At 39.9% G+C, this 13,710-nt stretch overlaps 1 protein-coding gene across 1 annotated transcript in view; it reads right to left on the bottom strand.

Moving 5' to 3' along the window:
- The window catches only part of gigyf2 (GRB10 interacting GYF protein 2), a 220,117-nt gene that overhangs the window by 193,006 nt on the left and 13,401 nt on the right, over positions 1-13,710 (bottom strand). The window lies entirely within an intron of this gene.

Genomic DNA, 13,710 nt, shown 5'->3' with positions numbered 1-13,710 from the left:
AAGATGATATCCGAGACAAGATCATGGCTGATTTTTTGCTTCAAAAAGAATTTTCCCAAATTACTTCCATAGCCATAATATCTTTAACATCAACAAATCAATCAATTTCAGTCTTGAATATACTCAATAATAATCGGCATTGCCTCACAGGGTAGAGAAATTCAATGATTCATCATCCTGAGAAAAAATCCTCACTTCATCCAAAAATGGCCTCCTCTTATTCTGAGATTGAGACTCCAAAGCTAGATCTCATTCTTACTTCCTGATGAGGCCCAAAAGAATATTGCATGCTTCCATGATGTCATCTTTCATTCTTTTAAACTCTGCAGAATATAACCTAGTCTCAGGCTTTCCTCATTAGGAAAGTTCAGACATGCCAGGAATCATTCTGGTGAACTCCCTCTACATAAAAAAGGTAACCGTTTTTAGTTAATCAGACTAAAACTACACAGTTTTGCCAAAGATCCATGAAACTGTAACAAAATTTATTTCCTCCAGCACTCAAATTCTCTTGCAATAAAGGAAAGCATGTCATTTGCCTTCCTAAGTGGTTGTTACACTTACCCATTACCTGTGTGACTGATGGACAAGCATATTCCAGGTTCCTTTTCAGAGAATCACTGCAGTTTGGAAACAGGCCATTCGGCCCAAGACCACAGTGACTCACTGAAGAGCACCCCACCCAGGCCCAAACCCCTTACCTTATCCCTGTACTCCCCATGGCTGATCCAGCTAAACTACACATCCCTGGCCACTATGGACAATTTATCATGGTTAATCCGCCTAACCTGCACACCTTTGGACTGTGCGTGGTAACACATGCAGACACAGGGAGAACATGCCAACTCCGCACAGACAGTTGCCCGAGACAGGAATTGAATCCAGGTCCTTGGTGCTGAGAGGCACTCTCACATTACAACAGCGTTTTACTACTAAAGTAGATAACCTGCCATATCTCCATCTTGTGTTGTAACTGCTATATTCTGTCCACTCATTAGCTTGTACGAATCATTTTAAAGCCTCTTGTAGCCTCTTCACAACTCTCAGACCCACCTAAATTTGTGCCATCTGAAAACCTGGAAATATTCCATTTGGTCTCGAAATCTGAACATTAATAATTGATAAATATATTGAATTTAGTGGTTTAGCTGTGATTCACGTGGTAGCCACGAGTTACAGTCTTCTAACCTAAGAACAACCATTTGTTCCTATACTTGATTTTCTATCCCTGGATAATTCTCAATTCACTTCCACCAGGTGTGGTGGTATTTGATCCATATCCTGAGTGCATTAGTGATATTTCCCCCTGAATTAAACAATTATACAACAGTCACCAGTTTAAAAAAAACTGCTTACCTAAAATAAAATCAGTTTTTTAAATGCAAATGTTGATAGTCATACAGTAATTATTTTCAAGCGGAGAGCTTAATATGTATTAGGCGTCCAAATAAAAAAAGTGTTCTGTGCATGGCAAAGAGACTGGGAGGGCAGGGTGAGGGAAAAGTAAAAAGAAAGAGAAAGAGATGCTAAGCATCAAGTTTCCAGCATAATTTTTAGCACAATCTGGATTATTTGACAGATAATTTGCAATAATTTCAACATTTCATGTTAGGAGCTGTTTGCACTTATAACAACAAGATTAAGTACATTTTATGAAACAACTGGTGACAAAATGGATGAAAAAACATCAAAATTCTCAATGCAAGCACCAACAGGAGTCAAAAATAATTTCTTAGGGGCAACTAAGGAGATAGTAGTGCAGTGACAATGTCACTGATCTATCAACCCAAAGACCCAGTGCTGCTAATGCTCTGGGTGCACACAAATCCCACTCGGCTGCTGTTGGATTTTAAATTAATCAGTCTGGCATTGAAAACTAGTCTTTGTAACGGTGACTATGACAACTGTAATTAATCGCTATGAAAACAAATTTATATTTAAAAAGGAAACCTACTGTCACCCTGTTTCCCTCCCCTTCAGTTGAAGCATTACGCTTAGAAACAATATATAGTTTCACTTCCTCCATCTTTATTCCTGGTCCTGGAGGGAGAGAGAACGATCTCTCATGTGCGCAGGGACATGAATTCTCAGTCTTCTCTCTCAAATAGCAGTTTCTTAATTATATACTCATTTTACAGGGAGGAACATCCAGAGAAGGCAACACACATGTTGATTGGGTGATCGTTACAATCAGCGAGTGTCAATAGTAAAGATTAAGCCTTCTGCTGTTACAATGTTTTTAACCTCAACTGGCTTCACAAAATGAATACTTCTCACCTTATTAAACTGATCTTACATACTCAATGCTTTCAATATTGTTAAAAAGCTCTATATAATGAATGTTTTTCCACCTTGTTAACCAATTACCCTTGCCTACAGAACCCCACTGTCAACTGCAAGTTCTTATCTGAGTCATGCTCAGTTGAACCTTTTGTTTCACAAAACAAAGCTTAACTCTTTCCCTAACTGCTCATACTCTCATTCCCTCCTTTTATCAATTCATGATAACTACCGAGATGGCATTACCAGCTTTCCTAAGATTCTGACAACCAGTATTTAAGCAAGTTATTGATACACAAGATGCAAGATTAAAACAAAAACTACTAGTCCGTTACAGTAAATACAACTTGAAGAATCCTCTTATGTGGAAAAAAATTCACTCGTAAAGTTCTTAAATTCACAGTCCTTCGTGACCACTCCACCCCCTCAAAGTCGAGTGGAAATGAGCAAGTTCTCCAAAGTCTCCTTCCATAAATATATGGCAGGGGAATGGGCCCTGGTGGGTTACTCTTCGATGGGTCGGTGTGGACTTGTTAGGCCAAATGGCCGGTTTCCATAGTGTAGGGAATCTAATCTGATAAAATAACCAAACTTTATGAATCATACCAAGAAGGAAACCATCCAATCCTTTGTGTTTATGTTAACTCTGTCAAGGGCCTATCCCATTAATCCACCCTGCCTGTTCCTCATTCTCTGCCGAGGGTCCTGCAATATATTTGCTGACAGAGTTTTATCCTTCAGGATGTTACAATTGAATGTGTTTCCAACATCTTTCAGCCACACATTCCAGATCAATATGAAGCCACAACACAATCACCTCTTCTCCTGCTGTCAATTATCCTGAGATCATGCTCCAGGTGCCCATTTTGGAAATTTTATTTTGAATCATCCACAAACTACATGCAGGTTCAGACCCAACAACCACTTTCTGATTTTCTTCAGCAATCAGTGGTATCAACATTACTATATTTCTGGAAATGTTGATCAGATGAAGATATCAGCACCGTGAACATCGAGAATGTGATGCTGACGTAGATTCCTGACACCTCTCACAGCCAATCTCCAGGATCCTTCAGGAGGAAGCCATCCTCATTTATAGAAATTTCCCCGAGACTGGAATCACATGCTGTAACTATACAAAATGCTGGTGCAGCCACATATTGTGTACAGTTCTGGTCCCCATATTTCGGGAAGGATGCGGAAGCTTTGGAAAAGCTGCAGAGGAGATTTACCAGAAATGCTGCCTGGTCTGGAAGGAAGGTCTTATGAGGAAAGGCTGAGAGACTTCGGTCCGTTCTCATTGGAAAGGCGGCAGCTAACGGGAGGTGGGGGGTTAATAGAGACATACAAGATGATCAGAGGATTAGATAGGGTAGACAGTAACAGTATTTTTCCTAGGATGATAATGTCAGCTTGTACGAGGGGCATAACTACAAACTGAGGGGTGATAGATTTAAGACAGATATCAGAAGCAGGTTCTTTACTCAGAGAGTGGTAAGGGTGTGTAATGCCCTGCCTGCCAATATAGTTAATTCAGCCACATTAGGGAGATTTAAACAATCCTTGGATAAGCACATGGATGATGATGATGGGATAGTGTAGGGGGATGGACTTAAGATGAGTTCACAGGTTGGCACATCGAGGACGGAAGCGCCTGTTCTGCGTTGTAATGTTCTATGTTCTATAAAGTCCAATCTGAAATCAAAATTCAGTCTATCCTTGTCCACAGATAAATCTGAATTCTTGGATAAAGGCAGTTAAATGCTTCACAAAACTGACGAGTCTTTGATCCTTCAGATAGAGGACATCAGCGCATCAGAGTGTATAGTGCAGCAGCTGCAGCAGCAGGCTAGGTGAATGCAGCATTGTTTGCTGAGTCTGCTTCCACTTTGCTGTTTAATGAAACAAAGCCAACTGACTGTTGTGATGTTAGCTTGAGCAGCGAACCTTCACATCCCTTAAATGATTGAAAGACAAGGTAAAGCTCACGTGGATTAATGTCCTTAGGGAGGCCACTGACAAAAAGCGTAACGACCTCCTCTTCATTGTTATTAGCTTCTTCACTTTTCATGCTCATGACTGGGGAGCTGATTGAATCAGGTTGTGGAGGGGTGGGCCATGGTCCAAAAGGCATGCTTTACCTGTGAATGGAGAAACTCAAGACAATGTTTGCTGCTGAAAGTATCTCTGCATTTCCTCTCTCATTCCTTCCTGGCCAAGATGGTTATCAGTATGAAGACACACATTTAACTACAATAAATTGTGTCTGCCTATTCCAACATTCTTGGAATTCTTGAAGTCTGTTACCCCGCTCACTATTTATGACATTATCCAAGTTTTATACAATCCGTAAACTTTTAAACTGTACTGCCTAAACAATTCAGTCATTTATAAACAACAAATAGTGGCCATAAAATCAAACCCTTGGGTGCCACCATTCAGGTTATTCAAAAATTATTTTCTTTTAACAAATTGATACTTGGCTAATGTAAAAGCTGTCAGGAAAAGTATTTCGAAAATCTAGAACAGCAAAACAACAAAATGTTTCCTGTGCTTTAGCAAGTGAAGAAGCAGTTTTTAGTTCAGATTTAAATCTCAAATATTCGTGGAAAACAAATGCTGAATATATTCTCCAAATAAAAGTGGGAATTACAGTGGCAACTTTGGTAAAAATCAACACATTCTTTAAATTTGCAATATGAAGAGGGCCAATGAAATCTTAATAAATAACAGAACAGAAACAGCACAGCCTCAAGTTCTAATTTTCTCTAGAAAATCTTAACAAAACAAACTAAAAATGCACTACTCTTTTTGTGAGCACGCTGCATTAAAAGAGATACTTTAATACAATACTCATCTGTCTAAAACATGACCACTGACCCAACTGTTTTTTTTGAAACTGGCATTGCAGAATTTGAAAAAAATCAAGGAGTCAATTTGTTTTAAAGGTTACAAGTTTGTTAATTTTAAAAAAGGACACAATGTTGTACAATTTCAATATAAAACAAAATCTGCCCCACTACATAGCTCACAAAACACACTGAATTGAGAATGTGATTCAAACAAGGCATTACAGTTACTTAAAACCAGTATTCTAACAAATCAAAATTCTTAACCATCAAATAGAATTAAGGATGATCCAAAGGGTTTAAACAAATATTAAGGACAAAAGGGTAACTAGGGAGAGAATAGGGCCCCTCAAAGATCAGCTAGGCAGCCTGTGTGTGAAGCCACAGAAAATGGATACTAAATGAATATTTTGCATCAGTATTTACTGTGGAAAAAGATATGGAAGATATGGACTGTAGGGAAATAGATGGTGACATCTTAAAATGTCCAGATTATAGAGGAAGAAGTGCTGGATGTCTTGAACGTATAAAGGTGGATAAACCCCCAGGACCTGATCAGGTGTACCCAAGAACTCTGTGGGAAGCTAGAGAAGTGGTTGCTGAGATGTTTGTATCATCAATAGTCACAGGTGAGGTGCAGGAAGACTGGAGGTTGGCAAACGTGGTGCCACTGTTTAAGAAGGGCGGTAAAGACAAGCCAGGGAACTATAGACCGGTGAGCCTGACCTTGGTGGTGGGCAAGTTGTTGGAGGGAATCCTGAGGGACAGGATGTACATGTATTTGGAGAGGCAGGGACTGATTAGGGATAGTCAACATGGCTTTGTGCATGAGAAATCATGCCTCACAAACTTGATTTGAGTTTTTGGAAGAAGTAACAAAGAGGATTGATGAGGGCAGAGCAGTAGATGCAATCTACATGGACTTCAGCAAGGCGCTCGACAAGGTTAGATCTCATGGAATACAGGGAGAACTAGCCATTTGGATACAGAACTGGCTCAATGGGAGAAGACAGAGGGTGGTGGTGGTGGAAGGCTGTTTTTCTGACTGGTGGCCTGTGACCCTGTGCTGCGTCCTCTACTTTTTGTCATTACATAAATGATTTGGATGCGAGCATAAATGAGGTACAGTTACTAAGTTTGCGGATGACACCAAAATTAGAGGTGTAGTGGACAGCAAAGAGGGTTACCTCAGATTACAACAGGACCTAGACCAGATGGGCCAATGGGCTGAGAGGTGGCAGATGGAGTTTAATTCAGATAAATGCGAGGTGCTGCATTTTCGGAAAGCAAATCTTAGCAGGACTTAATACACTTAATGGTAAGGTCATAGGGAGTGTTGCTGAACAAAGAGACCTTGGAGTCGCAGGCAGATAGGATAGTGAAGGCGGCATTTGGTATACTTTCTTTCATTGGTCAGAGTACTGAGTTACAGGAGTTGGGAGGTCAATTTGCGGCTGTACAGGACATTGGTTAGGCCACTGTTGGAATATTGCATGCAACTCTGGTCTCCTTATCGGAAAGATGTTGTGAAACTGAAAGGGTTCAGAAAAGATTTACAAGCACATTGACAGGGTTGGAGGATTTGAGCGACAGGGAAAGGCTGAACAGGCTGGGACTGTTTTCCCTGGAGCATCAGAGTCTGAGGGGTGACCTTATAGAGGTTTACAAAATTATGAGGGGCATGGATAGCATAGAAAAAGTCTTTTCCCTGGGGTCAGGGAGTCCAAAACTAGAGGGCATAGGTTTAGGGTGAGAGGGGAAAGATTTAAAAGAGACCTAAGGGGCAACTTTGGAATGAGCTGCCAGAGGAAGTGGTGGAGGCTGGTACAATTGTAACATTTAAGAGGCATTTGGATGTATTTATAAATAGGAAGGGTTTGGAGGGATATGGGCCGGGTGCTGGCAGGTGGGACTAGAGTGGGTTGGGATATCTGGTCAGCATAGACAGGTTGGACCGAAGGGTCTATTTCCATGCTGTACATCTCTATGACTCCAAACACTCTCAGCATGGTACAATCTACATTGAAACTTTCTTTTTTCAAACCAAGTATGAGCACAACCTTAACTTCAGCATTTCTTTTTTTTTTGCATCTTCTCACTGAAATTACACTTGCAAAAAGACAAAGCCCTCGCAGCAGACCACATGGCGCCACAATCCAAGCTGCTCTCTTCCCGCAGAACAAAGATTCAGAAGCCTCAAATTTTGCCAGTAAGGGACTTTAACCCCTTTCTCACTTTACTCCTCATGAAGGCTCAAACCTCACTCAAACACAAAGTGCGAACCTTGCTGAAATGCAGACATGAACCTCAGCAAAATGCAGAGGACTTGAACATCAAAATCAACCCACCACAGGGGACTCAAACCTCAGTACCTCTAACATCTGCATGCCAGCATGCTCATGAAAATGATCTCTCTCAACTGAACTAATTACCATTTGAGGAATCTGTAGAATAGAAAGCAATTGTGCACAGAGATATGAGTTCTTGGTCTTCTCTGAAACAGCAGTTTCTTAATGAATTATATAGTCACTTACAGGGAGGAGAATCCAGATAAGGTAACATACATATTGTTAAGGTGACTGTTACAGTCAGTTAGTGTCAATAGTAGAGATTAAGCCATCTGGTGTTGCACAATCAAAGTGCTTAACCTTAACTGGCTTCACAATGAATTCTTCTCACCTCATTAAACTGACCTTACATATGGAATGATTCCAATATTGTTAAATAGCTCTATATAATGAATGCTTTTCCACCTTGTAAACACATCACCCTTGCCTGCAGCACCTCATTATTAACTGCAAGTTCTTATCTGATCTGAGTCATGCTCAGCTAAACCTCTTGTTTCACAAACTCGAAATTTAACTCTTTAACTACCTGCTCATACCCTATACACATTCTCACGATCACTCTTATCTTGTCTGACCTAAATATAACTCCAAACCCAGAACAATGTGACTGACTCTTAATTTCAAGTTGAAGGGCTTATGCCCGAAACGCCGAATTTCCTATTCCTTGGATGCTGCCTGACCTGCTGTGCTTTAACCAGCAACGCATTTTCAACTGTGATCTCCAGCATCTGCAGACCTCATTTTTTACCTCTTAATTTCAAGCACAATTAGAGGTAGGTAACATATGCTGGTCTTGCCAGTGATTCTCAAATTCCATCAAAAAAAAGGAAATTATCTCAAACTTCATGGAGATTTCTCATTTGCCCTCTTTGCGCAAGACAACATTCTCACAAAAGTATAATATGAAGCATCTGTAGTTTTTTTCTTTCCTCAAAATGTACAAAGCTTGTGCAAAGATGAATAGAGATGCTACCAGACCTGAAGTACTCCGGCGATTTCTGTTTTTGTAACATTCATGTTTGCCCTCCATACAATCAATCTTTTGTAACTTCTTCAGAATCACTATTCTATTCTCTTCTGGAGATAAGCTTCCCAGTTCTCGCTGGCTGAGTTTCACAGCAAAAAGTATAAAAGATTGGTTGGTAGTAAAGAACTTGAACATTAAAGACAGCCAAGTTCATGCTTTCTGTTTTCCACTCACCATCACTAGATATAATAGACAGATTCAGAAAAGGAATACCAATCTGTACAGCACGAGAATCAGGTAGTTATTCATTAGGCCAATGGCATGGATATACAGCAAAAGCAATTCATCCAGTGCAATGATAGCTCTCAGTCCAAGCAGATAGCCTCTGATTGTTCAGGTGTTGCCATTGGAATGCAGAGATCAACAAGCTCCATGCCCCCTTTCTTGCCATGAAAAAAGGTGCACTGTACATATGAATTCCTTGATCTTCACAAAGGAGAGTCCAGTGTAACTTAACCCAATCACTTGATTGAATTTTTTTGAAAAAGCAAAGAGGATGAATGAGGGCAGAGTGGTGGATATGATCTATATGGACTTCAGTAAGGCATTCGACAAGGTTTCCCCAAGGGAGACTGGTTAGCAAGGTTAGATCTCATGGAATACAAGGAGAACTAGCCATTTGAATACAGAACTGGCTTGAAGGTAGAAGATCGAGGGCATGGTGGAGGGTGGTTTTTCAGACTGGGGGGCCTGTGACCAGTGGAGTGCCACAATGAGTAGCGCTGGGTCCACCAAGCTTTGTCATTTATATAAATGATTTGGATATGAACATAGGAGGTATAGTCAGTAAGTTTGCAGATGACACCAAAATTGGACCATGGACGGCAAAGAAGATTACCTCAGATTACAACTGGACCTTGATCAGATAGATGGGCCAAATGAGCTAAGGAGTGGCAGATGGAGTTTAATTTAGATAAACGAGGTGCTGCATTTTTGGAAAGCAAATCTTAGCAGGACTTATACACTTAATGGTAAGGTCCTAGGAAATGTTGCTAAACAAAGAGGACCTTGAAGTGCAGGTTCACAGCACCTTGAAAGTGGAGTCGCAGGTAGAAAGAATAGTGAAGGCGGCGTTTGATATGCTTTCCTTTACTGGTCAGCGCATTGAGTATAGGGGTTAGGAGATCATGTTGCGGCTGTACAGGACTATTGGTTAGGCCACTTTTGAAATATTGCATGCTATTCTGGTCTCCCTCTTATCTGAAGGCTGTTGTGAAACTTGAAACAGTTCAGAAAAGATTTACAATGATGTTGCCAGGTTGGAGGATTTGAGCTACAGGGGAGGCTGAACAGTTTGGTGCAGTTTTCCCTGGAGCGGCGAAGGCAGAGAGGTGGTCTCAGAGGTTTATAAAATCAGAGGGGCATGGATAGGGTAAATAGACAAAGTGTTTTCCCTGATGTGAGAGAGTCTAGAACTAGAGGGCATAGATTTAGAGTGAGTTAAATATATAAAAGGGACCTAAGGGACAGCTTTTTTCACACAGAAGATGGTGGGTGTATGGAATGAGCTGCCAGAGGAAGTGGAGGTGGCTGGTACAATTGCAACATTTAAAAGGCATCTGGATGGTTATATGAATAGGAAGGTTTCAGAGGGAAGTGGACCAAGTGCTGGCAAATGGGACTAGATTACGTAGGGATATCTGGTTAGCATGGACAAGTTGGACTGAGGGGTCTGTTTCCATGCTGTACATCTCTATGACTGACTAGATGTAGCTTCGAGCACACACACAAAGGCATCACACTCAAGCCAAAGTTATGAACTTAAATTGGTTTCCACTATAATCACTGGAATATTTAGGATTTCTATTAGGAAAATTGCATCTAACAATGGATGAACTGTTGGTGTGTGCAAGCGTGGGCTAAGCAAGCACAACTGGCATGCCACCTGCTTCAAATAATCAAATGAAAATGCTACTTGATTATGGCCATTCAGCCATTGGAATATGCACTCTGTCATCACAATGGCCCTGAAACACACATCACTTTACTCATTTACTTGGTCAAAGCACCTTTTGGCTGACAGCAGCATTATTATCCGGGAAAATCGCTTCTACATTTACTCCAAAGCAGGAGAATGATATAGCTTGTTTCACCCATTGTTTAAATTTGAGATCCTTTCCCGTTCCAAGTAATGTGAGGTAGATTAGGCACCGCTTATGACCAAACTGATAGAAGTTGATTAAGAGAGCCAACATTTATGATATACAGCAAAGTTTGATATGCCAGATCTCAACATCAAGCTTACATGGCAGCTGGGACCCACATTGAGACGAAAGTGTCGTGATGTTTCAAGTCTCCTTTTTTAAAAGGTGAAACAATAGATGCTGCCTGAATGGTTGAGGTCAAGCTATCACAGAACCAGGATTTTTAGTTTTGCTTTCAGTAGCTGTTGAGGTTGTGAAAGCTGTTACATCTTTCTCTCTCTCTTTGCTGCAGCTAAGTTTGGGTTCTCTTTCATATGCAATTCCAGCAGCAGGGAATCTATTTTATCGACTTTACTTTCACCAACAGTGTGTCTCTGGGATAATACTACAGTGGAATAGAATTTGAATAGTTTATTATTTTGCTAAATATTTCAATAGAATTAGTTAAGCTAATGTTTTTGGTCTGTATTTTAACTAAAAAGTGTACAAATAAAGTATGTTTTGCTTCAAACATGGCAGTTTGATCAATTTAATTGCATCTGGAACACACCTTGCATTTGCTTTAAAATGATACAAAGGGAGGCTCAAGGATACCTCTTTGACAGGTTTTGAGGGGGTTTGGTCTGGCCCCTAACAGTTGAGGGATATAGGTCAAGTACTGGCAAATGTTACTAGATTAGGTTAGGATATCTGGTGGGCACGGACAAGTTGGACAAGTCTGTTTCCGTGCTGTACAACTCGGATTCCAAGTCTTGTAATGGGAAACAAGAGCTGGATCTAAAATGGATCCCGCACAAGTAGTCTGCCTGGTCTGAAGAATCATGATCTATGTTGCATTCTTGTCGTATCGCCTTGCCAACGATAGACCATCACCTTCTCATGCTGCATAAATTAGCGTCCCTTTTGTCTAGTCTGCTCCTTGTGTCCTGATCTAGTTAAAAATTCCAGAATGATTACTCCAAACACCAAAATGGCCATCAGCACATGTGCAGATGGGCTAACGATGATACTTCACTGCAACATAGCCAGTTTCACCAGGTTGCATGTGCAATTGCTGTGGATAGTATTTACTGTGATAAACATTCCTTCTGTTAAACAGAGCACCTTCAGCACCTAATGTCAGACAGTCCATTACTCCTCCTCCACTGCACCAAAAGTGTTCAAACTAACAGCAGAACTCCATTAATCCAGCAGGAGATCAATCACATCAGAGCAGTGCATTCCTTTGTGCAGACTAAACACTTAACTTCTTTTCAAGCACTATATTTCATACGTTTTTAATGATCACTGCAGGTAGCGAAATATTCATTGACTTCAGTGAGTTGATGCTCAAGACCCTGGATTTCACCTTCTATTGCGATTATAAAGGCAGTACCATTTTTGTTACAAGTAGCTGCTCTTCCACTGCTGAGCTGTGTTTGCATATCATTGCTGCATCACTTGGTGACATTTACAATAAACACAACTTACAGTAATCAAAATAGAAAACTGCATTAAAGGACCAAGTTAAAATTAATTTAATTTAGTTGTACTTTCATTGGTTTTTAGTTTAATTTCTATTTCAGTTTGCAATTAAAAATGTTTTAAAGATAAATGCACTTTAAGATTAAACTCTCCAACAAGCATAGACACAATACGCATCAACTGCAATTACTTCATGAAGCAGATTATTTTAACTCTTTTCTTGTTCCACCCCAGTGGAGCACCTTGACATATTTCTGATTTTATAGGTGCTATTTAAATGCAAGGTGTCATGTATTCTATTATGTGGAGATAGTTCAATTGATGATTTTATGTTAGAGAATGATGAATACAAGGAGGCATTGGTCATGTCTAGAGTTCAATCAAACCGTCAGTGGGGCTATATGAATGCCAAGAAATGTGTTGATATGAAAAGTTCAAATTATAGTTAAAAGGACAGTAAAAAGAACACTCTATTCAAAAAACAGATTGCTTACTTTCTGCATCATTCTTAATTCAACTTAATATTGTTTACCTGCATACATTTCTAGAAATACGATTTTTCCAAGTTTAGACTAAACATTTCAAGTTCAGTTAATGGTCCTTCCATAAACTGAAGGAATCAGAGGTGTCCATACACAATGTTTATCCTGTTGCAGAAATCACAGTTTACTACTGTAATCAGTAACAGACAAAAGAGTAAGATGGATTTTTGAAAGTGATTAAAGAGAATAGCAAAACCACCTGGATAGTAATCTTGGAATAACAGAGAGCAAGCTACTATACAGGTTAGAACAGCGTTGATAAATTTGCTATTAAATGGCTTGAAGTTGGATATAGAAGGAAAGATTTAGATTCTTAGGTGATTAGAACAAGTTCTACAGCAAGTGAAAGCTGTGAAAACAGGTCAGGTTTCATGTGAACTGGCAATCAGCAGTTTGTGGGAATAAACCAGTGGGGCAGGATTTATAATAGCTGTACATAGTACACTTTAACAAACAGGAAAAGTTTTGACTGAACTGAAGAATATGAAGGGTGTAAGATAGGAGGTCAGGCAGAAGTGGGGAGCAATGGCTGAACAGAAATAACATGATGGGGCTGTGCCAGTTTTGGACTGGGGTGGACAAAGTCAAAAATCACAAGACACCGGGTCATAGTCAAACAGGTTTATTTGCAAACACAAGTTTTTGAGTTCTGCTCCTTCTTCAGTAAGTAAATTCTGTGTCCAATATACCCTCACTCACTAGCAGCCAGAAGAGGAGAACTCCAAAAGCTTGTGTTGTCAAATAAACCTTTTCTAGGACTATAATCCAGTGTCATGTGATTTTTTTTATAGAAATAATATAAGCATAGAAAAGGGTATCAACAGATGAGTGCAGGTAGATCATGATAAACAAGGGTAGAGATTCACACTGTCTTCATTTAAAGCATTAGGGTGAAAAACTGAGCTGAGCTACAAACAGCATGCCCAAGTTATATATGGCAGTTTAGTCAGATAGAGTACAAAGTTTAAAAAAAGGTATGTTGGAGTTGGTGGCTAATTTGAAGAAAAACTAGAAATGATACAAACTTTAGGCTACTTTTTTTTTCTATATTCACAA

Source organism: Hemiscyllium ocellatum, chromosome 13 (genome assembly GCF_020745735.1).
Source record: "Hemiscyllium ocellatum isolate sHemOce1 chromosome 13, sHemOce1.pat.X.cur, whole genome shotgun sequence".
Taxonomy (NCBI): domain Eukaryota; kingdom Metazoa; phylum Chordata; class Chondrichthyes; order Orectolobiformes; family Hemiscylliidae; genus Hemiscyllium; species Hemiscyllium ocellatum.
The sequence above is the reverse complement of the archived record's forward strand: the minus strand, read 5'-3'. Positions and strand labels throughout refer to the sequence as shown.